Consider the following 9,738-nt stretch of genomic DNA (forward strand, 5'->3'; position numbering starts at 1 on the left):
AAAAAGGGAATTTAATAAGTTGCTAGTTTACAGTTCTAAGGCCGAGATAATGTCCCAATTAAAGCAAGTCTATAGAAATGTTCAATAAAAGGCATCCAGGGAAAGATACCTTCGTTCATGAAGGCCGATGAAGTTCAGGGTTTCTCTCTCAAGTGAGAAGGGCACATGGTGAACATAGTCAGAGTTTCTCTCAGCTGGAAGGGCACATGACGAACACGTGTCATCTGCTAGCTTCCTCTCCTGGCTTCCTGTTTCACGAAGCTCGCCTGGAGGCGTTTTCCTTCTTCATCTCCAAAAGTTGCAGGCTGGTGGACTGTGCTTCTCGTGGCTGTGTCGTTCTGCTCTGCTCTCTGAATCTCTCTCATTCTCCAAAATGTTTCCTCTTTTATAGGACTTCAGAAACTAATCAAGACCCACCCAAATGGGTGGAGACACACCTGCAGCTAATCCAGTTTAAAAACCACTCGATTAAATCACATCTCCAAGAAGATGATCTTATTACAGTTTCAAATGTACAATACTGAATCGGGATTAGAGGAAACGGCTGTCTTTACAAAATGGGATTAGGATTAAAAGATGGCTTTTCTAGGGTACATACATCATTTCAAACCAGCACAGTTATTGCAAAACAGCCTAAAAGCAGCACATATTTTTTATCTCACAGTTTCTTTGCATTAGGAATACAGGCTTAGATTAGTTGAGTCCTCTGCGAGGCTACAGTCAAAGTGTTGTCCAGGGATCCAGTCTCATCTGAATTTTGGGAAAGGGCCCACCTCCTCACTCCTGTGGTTGTTAACAGCCTTCAGTTCCTAGCTGGCTGTTGACGAGAGGCCACCCTCAGCTCCTTGCCACATGAGCCAGCACAGTTATTGCAAAACAGCCTAAAGCAGCATGTACTTTTTATCTCACAGCCACATGAGCCTTCCCAACATGGCATGTTGCCTCCTCAAAGCCAATGGAGACAGTCTCTCAGCAAGATGGACTTCATAATTTTATATAACATAATCACATACATCCTTTCACCTTTGCTGTGTTCTGTTGGTTGGAAACAAGCTACGAGTCCTCCCCACAGCTAGTTACTCTAGAATATAGCAATAATAAGAATGGAAAAATGGGGAAAAAAAAAGTAGGAACATTGCAAAATGATAAAAAGCAGGGTTCTTAGCCTATAGTAGTTCCTAATACCTTTCTTTGATGGTATTTGGATTTTGCTTTTTTACTACATGGAGGGTCTTCACAACTCCTTCAGACTCTTTGCTTCCCCAGAAGGCCTTGAGATTCAAGTATTCAGAACAATATATGTTTCTGTGACCTTAGCGTGCAATTTGCAGATTTAAGAATCCTAGAACAACTGATGATTGATTCTTAGGGTCTTGGCCCTTTGACGCTTTTGAGGCGTTTCATCATAGCTCTGGAAAGATAGCATGCATTTTCAGAAAGAAGTTTAAGAGCTAACCAGTGTCAGATCTGCATGTCAGAATTGACTGGTGTTAACCAGTGGGCCCCTAGACCAAAAGTGTCTTTAGGGGTTGACTGTGAATGGAGCTTTTTAAACGAAATCTTTCAAACTAGGCCTCAGTCCCACTGTAGGTCCTGGGATGTTTACTCTGTTTCAGAATGTTCCCTGTGTACTTGATCGAGGATGTTGTTGTCCAAAGTCAGTCAATGTTAGCTAAGTGAATAATGGTCCAGAACAGTTTGGAAAGGGAGACAGCGCAGGTGTGTCTGCCTCATTTAAGTGCAAAAGTAGCTAAAGTGATTTTTTTTGATGAAGTGATTTTTGTAATTGCATTTACATTTGTTAGACTATGACTCCTTAAGAACAGGGGAGAGGAACCATATATCTCTGTGTTGCCCACCTTCCACAATAACTGGCATATAGTAGTCTTTTAAAAAGTATTTGGGGAACGAGTGAATATATGAATGCTGATTGTAAGCTTTTCTGATATAGATGGTAGCTCATTTTTTGCTTCAAGGCAAAGTAAAACGATCTGTTTGGACACCAGAGGGCGCTGCTAGATAAACACAAGAATTGGTGGTCTTGGCAATTCATTTTCCATCTGTGGAAACTAGCATAAATAAAAATATAAGTTTTACGTGCTCGCACCCCTTTTTTCTTTCTGTCATGCCTCTAAAATTACACTCTGACGCTATAATATGTGACTTGGTTCATCCTTTGTTGAAAATGGGGATCTATGAAAATGAAAGTTGTTTAGGAGAGTTTTTTCCTAGGCTATGGTTTTGTTCCTCTCAATATGAAATTATGCATTTCATTTTTTCCTTGCAAAGGCCGAATTTATTAAATGAATTTCAGGATCAGATAACATAGTAATTCTGAAACACTCACTTTCAGTTCTAAAGCATTCACTTTACTGGCTAAATACTGAAGGTAAGAGACAAGTTGCTGCTGTAATGCTTAGGAACTTTTCTATAAAAACAGAAGTACATATGGACTTCTCAATAGAAAGGAAGGCAGGAAAGAGGGAAAAAGTGGGTGATGATTTCTCTCTGGTGCTTCTTTACCTTTCTTTTCTGAAGTCCCTATTCAGGGTACCTTTTTGGTTAGGATGGCTCAGTGGAACGTTGGGTGATCTGGGTCCAATGGTCCTTGACTCACTTATTTTGCTTCCTCTTCCTGGGCCTTTCTAGAAGAATGTTCATAAACACCATAGAGCTCTTGTCAAGAACGTGAGGGCAGAGGAACTTTGCAAGTGTAAGCTACAACTAGAACAGTCTCCTACAAAAAATTCTTGTAATCAGTATATATATATTTTTGGTTGAAACAGCTTTATACTTTAATAAGCCTGGAACCAAATGATTTAAGTAAAACTTCATGATCTCTCATGATCTCTTTCTGCACTTTTCTATATTGAATTCCTCTCTGAGGTCACTTTTTCCATTGTGGTCCCCCAGAGGTTCCTGCCAAAGTTTACAGTTCTATACAGAAGCTCTTTATTCATCTACCGTATTTGCCCTTGACTATTTACCTGTGCAGAATAATGTGGTATACTCTCAAGAAGTAATAGTGCGATTTTCCTTTCTTTATGGCAGTATCTGTTCTGTCCCTGTACCTTACCACCTCCACTTCCCCAGTCTAATTCTCTAAATGATCTGTAAATAAGAACTGTTTGTACTCACTAAGGAAATAAGGTGGAAAAATCACTTGACTATTGGGTGGTTTCACTATTTTAATGTTTAAATTTTGGAAAATTTTCCCCAAGCCAATTTAACCATAATCAAACAAAGGTTGGCTTTTTAGGTTTTAGGGTACTGAACAGAATAATATTAGGGAGTATTTAATTAGTTGAATTAGTGTTTGTTCTTTCATTTATTAATTTATCTTCAGACATTAACCTATCTTCTAAGTGCTGGGGATACAAGGATTAAATAGACATGACCTCTGCCCTCAAGGAACTCAGACAGGCAATTATAACTCTTCTTAGCTAAAACTCTAGCAGTGTCTTGTCAGTGTAAATAGAGAAATACTTGTAACATGGTGAAAGAAGTTTATGAAGTTTATGCAGTTTACTTAAGGGTGAAGAGGTTTAACAGCTTTTGACAAATTAAACAATTTTCAAATAATCAGTGTATATTATTTGTCCCAAAGGACTGAACTTTGGGTAGGATACATTGCACACTGCATCTCTCAAAGAGCTTTTTATCTAGCTACAGAGGAGAAAATCGATACAAAATATTTGAGAACATTTACAAGGCAGTGTTTTATATAAATACTAAGTTCTTACTCTGTAGCATTTTATTCACTACCAAGTGCTTCAGTGCCCTTTATCTTGCTTTGCTCAACAGGACTGTTATTAGCTTGTTATTGTTGACTTATACTATCATCATTAAATAGATGGAGAAATTAGGGGACCAAATGGTTAAGTAGTGGCTTCATGTAGTAGCAAGTGAGTGAGCAATTGAGAATTAGAACCAGGTCTCCTGACATCCAGTCCATTGTTTTTTCCAGAATACTGAGACTGACTCTCTTGTATGGTGCAGAGAAGCATATTAATGTGTGGCAAAGAAACTTTGGGAGGAGAAAAATAACTCTATTTAGTCCTGAAGGGAGTTAAGAAGTGATTTAGGGATCATTTATAGTATCCAATTATACCCTTGAACAAATGCATCAAAATGTCAAGCTGTTTGTGGATAATTTGGAAAACCATATTAATAGGCAATGTACTGATGGTTTTATTTCAAAGAATAAATACATTCATGCCCATGCTTTTATGTAGCCAAGCCTAAAACAATATTTAATATTAAATTAGGAAGCGCTCCTAAAGTTTTTCTGCTTTTTGGAATTAAATATTGGACTGCCATCAAGAGTAGTCTTAGGGAATTTTTAAATAATGATTTGTTCTCAACAAGGAAGGGTTCTGCACCCAAAATCTCTCTCAGATCTGCTTGTTACTGCTTGAAATCCTGCTGTAATTTTATTTCCTCATTACGAAGCTTTGATCCAATTTAATTTGCAAGTGTTTTTTTTTTTTCTTTAATTATACCTCCATGGGCAAGACAGGTTGCTAGATTTGTTGGGAATAAGTCAAAATATTTTATTATTAAACTCAACAGACAAGAGTAGTCAAATTGTTGTAAGAATATTTAAATGTTTATTCTCATTTTATGCACTTATCTCATTGCAGACAAGCAATGTTTGGTGGAATGGCATCTGTGTATGGACCATACCTGGAGCCTGTGTTAGAACTCAGATGAGAAGTAATGAGCCCCAACAGTAACCCAGGTATACCAGTCAGGATAGGCTAGATTACAAGGCAATAACAACCAGTGACTTCATTTAACGGTGTTTCTTTCTTGCTCACATTACATTACTGAGGGTTCCTTGCTATGGGAATCAGGTTGACAGAGCCTCTGTCAACTGGAACACTGATAATTCCCGTGGCAGAAAGAAGAGAGTCCTGTAGTGTCTTAAACTGCAAATAAAGTGCTTCCTCCAGAAGCAACATATGTTAATACTGCCCACATTTCATTGGCAAAAACAGGTCACACGACTGGCCTTGATCATCTTCAAGAAGGAGGGCAAGTGAAATTCTACCATGTGCTTAGACTGAGAAGTGGAATATTTAGTGAACAACATTTTGTTGTTCACTAAGAAGAGGAAAAGAAAGAGTAAAGAAAACAGAGGTGGATTTAACAACTGATAAACTGTGGGGGATGAAGAAAGAGTTAAATCTCAAATTAGTCTGAGCCGCTTTAATGGGTATTAGTTTAATGTTGCAATGGGAAGCAAGTAAGAAGATATTGCAGGAAGGGCAGAGCATTAGCCTAGGAAACTGGGGAGGAGAGTAAAGTTTGAAAGACAAACTTCCCACTTCTCTGTTCCGTTTCTGGTCTTAGTATCTGATAGAAGGAAGGAAGGTCTTTTATGTATCAGAATCATGAGGAACTATACTTCTCTTCCCTTTTCTAATGCATCATGGGCTATAATACCTACTATGTAAGTATAACTTAGCCAGGTTGATACATGAACTTAGCCATCATGATATGCTTCCCTAGTCAGCCATTTTATCTGCTGTCCACATAACATCAGGTGAATGATGGTGAGGGACTGGGTGTGTGGAAACTTTACTTGAACTTGGAGGCAGCAGATTCTCTTCACAATTCCCTAACCCTAACAAGCGTGTTTATTTGTCAATCCTCTCCACCAGGAACTCACTCAGACAGGGCCAGGGCAGAGGGGCAGGGACACAGGCCCCTGCTCAGTGACACGTTCAAGGGTCTAATTCCTTTTGCTTTTGCTTTCTCTTCTCCCCCCAGTATTCTAGTTTTATCTTGTCTTAGGGGTGGACAAAACTAACTCTGACCACTTCTAGATCTGCTTTCCTTCCAAACAGATCATGTTTTTGGCCTAGATTTCAGGTTTTGAAATCCAAAAGTCAAGAATTTGCCTCTTTTGTTCTGCAGTATAATTCAATCCCTAAGGCAGTGTGCCAAGAAAGCCTGTTACGGGAAAAGGTTCACAGGTAACAAGAATTACTGAGAAGAGAAAACATATTAGTTAATATATCAAAATATTATCCTGCTACATTCACAAGTAGAAGTTGTTAATTATCAAAACATGTGTATTTATACTCATAAGACCTACTTAATTTTCTGAGTATACATTTTATCTTGTATATCACACTGCATCTTCCCTATTTGTAATACAGTGCTTGGATCCTAGTAGGGACTCAATAAATACTTAATTTTGTTGCATTCAAGTGTTCATAAATGCCTACTCCTCACTCCATGCTATCCCTGCCATTCCATGGACAGGGTGAGGATTGACTGCCTGTCTGCTCCTTCAACCTGGGATAGAAAGAGTCATCTTGTGTTCCCTGGGCTACAGAGAGCTCTCATCCGATGCTATATGTTCCTGTGAACATGGTTATCCTATGAACTCCATTATATTTTAATCCCTGGCCTTGGTAGTTTTGAGAAATCAAAACAGGGATTTTTAAACAAATATATCTGCCTAATAAGATTACTTAATGTTTGATTACACATTCTTTCCTATGCTAAAAATGTGTATTTATTTGTTCAACTGACCAAATACAGGGCTGTGTATGTGAGCATGCGCTGCTATTTTTAATGGTATAAATATATAGAGTTCTCCTTTGATTACTTCTGATTTCTCCATGAAATAAGTAGCAAGGTTATCAACCGGAGTGATGAAGAGGATAGGGGAGATTTGAAAAGAGAGCAGTTATGAAGTAATTGGCTAAAGAAACACACATAACCTTGCTGACTGGCCTCAATTTAATTTCTTAATCCTCCAAAGGTCAACACACTTTTTCTTAAATGGCCAGATAATAAATATTTTAGGCTTATGGGTCATAGTCTCTGTCACAATCATTTAACACTGCTATTGTAGCTCACAGCCTGAGGAAATATAGGATGGCTGCCAGGCAATGGTGAAGACCTCCATTAGTTTAACTCTGCAAACTTTGAACCAAGGATAGGACATCTGTTTTCATAAATAGAGATTTATTGGAACAGTGCCAGGCCCATTCAATTATGTATTGTCTATGGCTGCTTTTGAGCTACAACAGCAGCATTGAATAATTGTGACAGTGACTACATGACCCACATGCCTAAGAAATTTATTATCGGGCCATTTTTGAAAAAGTTCACTGACCCTTGGGAAGGCAAGAATATAAATTGAGAGCAGTCTGCATGCTAAATATGCTTTTTTACTCATTCTGATAAGAAGAGTTGGGTTTAACAAAGCTTGAAGTTTTTCAGTTGAGTATCATGTCAGATTGAGAAAAGAACTCTAAGGGAATGGTTGTATCTATAAAATATGGAATGTAGACTGGTGAAGTAAAGAACTGGTGGTATTGCAAAGAGAAGAGAAAGAGGGACAGTGGAAAGATGACAATAAATTAGAGGTCCTGTGGGGCCAGAAGATTGTTGGCATGAGAGTACCTGAGGAAAAGGTTTGGACTAGAGTTTAACCATTGAGTTGGCAGCTGAAGTGAGGCGTTCAAGGAACTGAGAAGCCAGGTTGCAAAACTGCATGTGTAAAATAATCCAATCTGTGTAAAAAAAATATGCAAAGGAATATCAATAGTGATTTCCTCAGTAAAATCACAATTCAGGTGATTTAATTCTCTTCTGTTAAGACTATTCCAAAATTTCTATCATGTGCATTTATCACTCCTATAGCCAGCAAAAAAAATGTTAATTTTCAAAAGCTAATCTGCAGGCAGGAAATATGGTTTGAGATAAGACACTAAGTTCAAAATGTATAAAACACATTTTGAAATTTAAAGCAATTCTATAGACACATGGATGTGGGCTAGGGTTTGTTTGGGAAGGCTTCAAAGAGGGTATGATTTTTAATTGAGTCTTGATATGGGAATAGGTGAAATATGAGTTCTTAGCAGCTTCTCTTTTTCTCTCCTGTCCTCAGATGGAAGAGAGGATGTAGGGCATGGGTGTGTATTAGCTATATATTCTGTGTAACAAATTACCCTGTCATCAGCTGCTTAAGATAACAAACATTTATTATCCCACAGTTTCTGTGATTCAGGAATTTGGGAGCAACTTAGCTTGGTGGTTCTGGCTCAGGTTCTTTCATGAGGTTGTAGTCAAGACATCGGCTGGAGTTACTGTCATCTGAAGGCTTGGCTGGGGCTGGAGGATCCATTTCCAAATTGGTTCACTCACATGGCTGTTGGCAGGAGACCTCAATTCTTTGTCATGTGGGCCACTCCATGGGGCTGCTTGAGCCTCCTCATGATATGGCATCTGGCTTCACTCACAGTGAATGCTCCCAGAGACATGGCAAGGAGAAAGCCCCAGTACCTTTTTTACTTCATCTTAGGACTCATACACTGCCGATTCTGCTTTATTCTCTTCATAACAAGCAAATCTCTAAATCTAGATTACACTCAAGGGGAAGACTTAGAGTTAACATTTTGAAGAGAGGAGTATCAAAGAGTTTGTGGATATAGTTTAAAAAACATCACAGGTGGGATGGGATATGATAGGTGAAGAGCATTCCACTTTTCAGTTAAAGGGGACTGTATAAGCAAAGTTATGAAATAGCATGGCTTGCTTTAGGAAACCGTCAGTCATTTAGCATGCCTGGTGTTTATGCCAGGTGTTCTAGTTTGCTAGCTGCCGAAATGCAATATGCCCCAGAAACGAATGGTTTTTAAAAAGGGGAATTTAATAAGTTGCTAGTTTACAGTTCTAAGGCTGAGAAAATGTCCCAATTAAAACAAGTCTATAGAAATGTCCAATCTAAGGCACCCAGGGAAAGATACCTTGGTTCAAGAAGGTCGATGGAGTTCAGGGTTTTTCTCTCAAGTGAGAAGGTACATGGTGAACACAGTCGGGGTTTCTCTCTCATGTGGAAAGGCACATGGTAAACACGGTCCTCTCTCAGCTGGGAGGGCACATGGCGAACACAGCATCATCTGCTAGCTTTCTCTCCTGGCTTTCGGCTTCATGAAGCTCCCTGGGAGGCATTTTCCTTCTTTATCTCCAAAGGTCGCTGGCTCATGAACTCTCTACTTCATGGTGCTGCAGCATTCTCTGCTGTCTCTGAATCTCTTTCATTCTTCAAAATGTTTCCTCTTTTATAGGACTCCAGTAAACCAATCAAGACCCACCCAAATGGGTAGAGATGTGTTGTCACGTAGTCCACCTTAACAACCATTCTTGATTAAATCACATCTCCAGGGAGATGATCTGATTACAGTTTCAAACATACAATATTGAGTAGGGATTATTCTACCTTTATGAAATGGGATTTTGATTAAAACATGGCTTTTCTACTGTACATACATCCTTTCAAACCAGCACACCAAGGTATGAGGAAGAGAAAATGTAATGAGGAGAACTTTTGAAACATAATGTGGGAAATGTGTAATCTAAATTTTCTAGTAGCCACATTAAAAGATGTAAAAATAAACAGGTAAAATCAATTTTAACAATATATTTTATTTAACCCAATTGTAGTGGTTTTTAGGTGCCAACTTGTCTAGGTTATGGTATCTAGTTGTTTGGTCAGATACTAGCTGAGTTGTTACTGTATAGATATTTCATGGATGAGATTAGCATCTACAATCAGTTGTCCTTAATGAAAGGAGATTACCTTCCATAGTGTGGGTGAGGCTTGTCCAATCAGTTGGAAGTCTAAACAGCAAGAACTGAGGATTCCAGAAGAATTTCTGCCTCAAGACTTCAACACCAACTATGGCTGGTTTGCAATCCTACCAACTTCTTGGA

This window comes from Tamandua tetradactyla, chromosome 4 (assembly GCF_023851605.1).
Source record: "Tamandua tetradactyla isolate mTamTet1 chromosome 4, mTamTet1.pri, whole genome shotgun sequence".
Classification (NCBI taxonomy): Eukaryota; Metazoa; Chordata; class Mammalia; order Pilosa; family Myrmecophagidae; genus Tamandua; species Tamandua tetradactyla.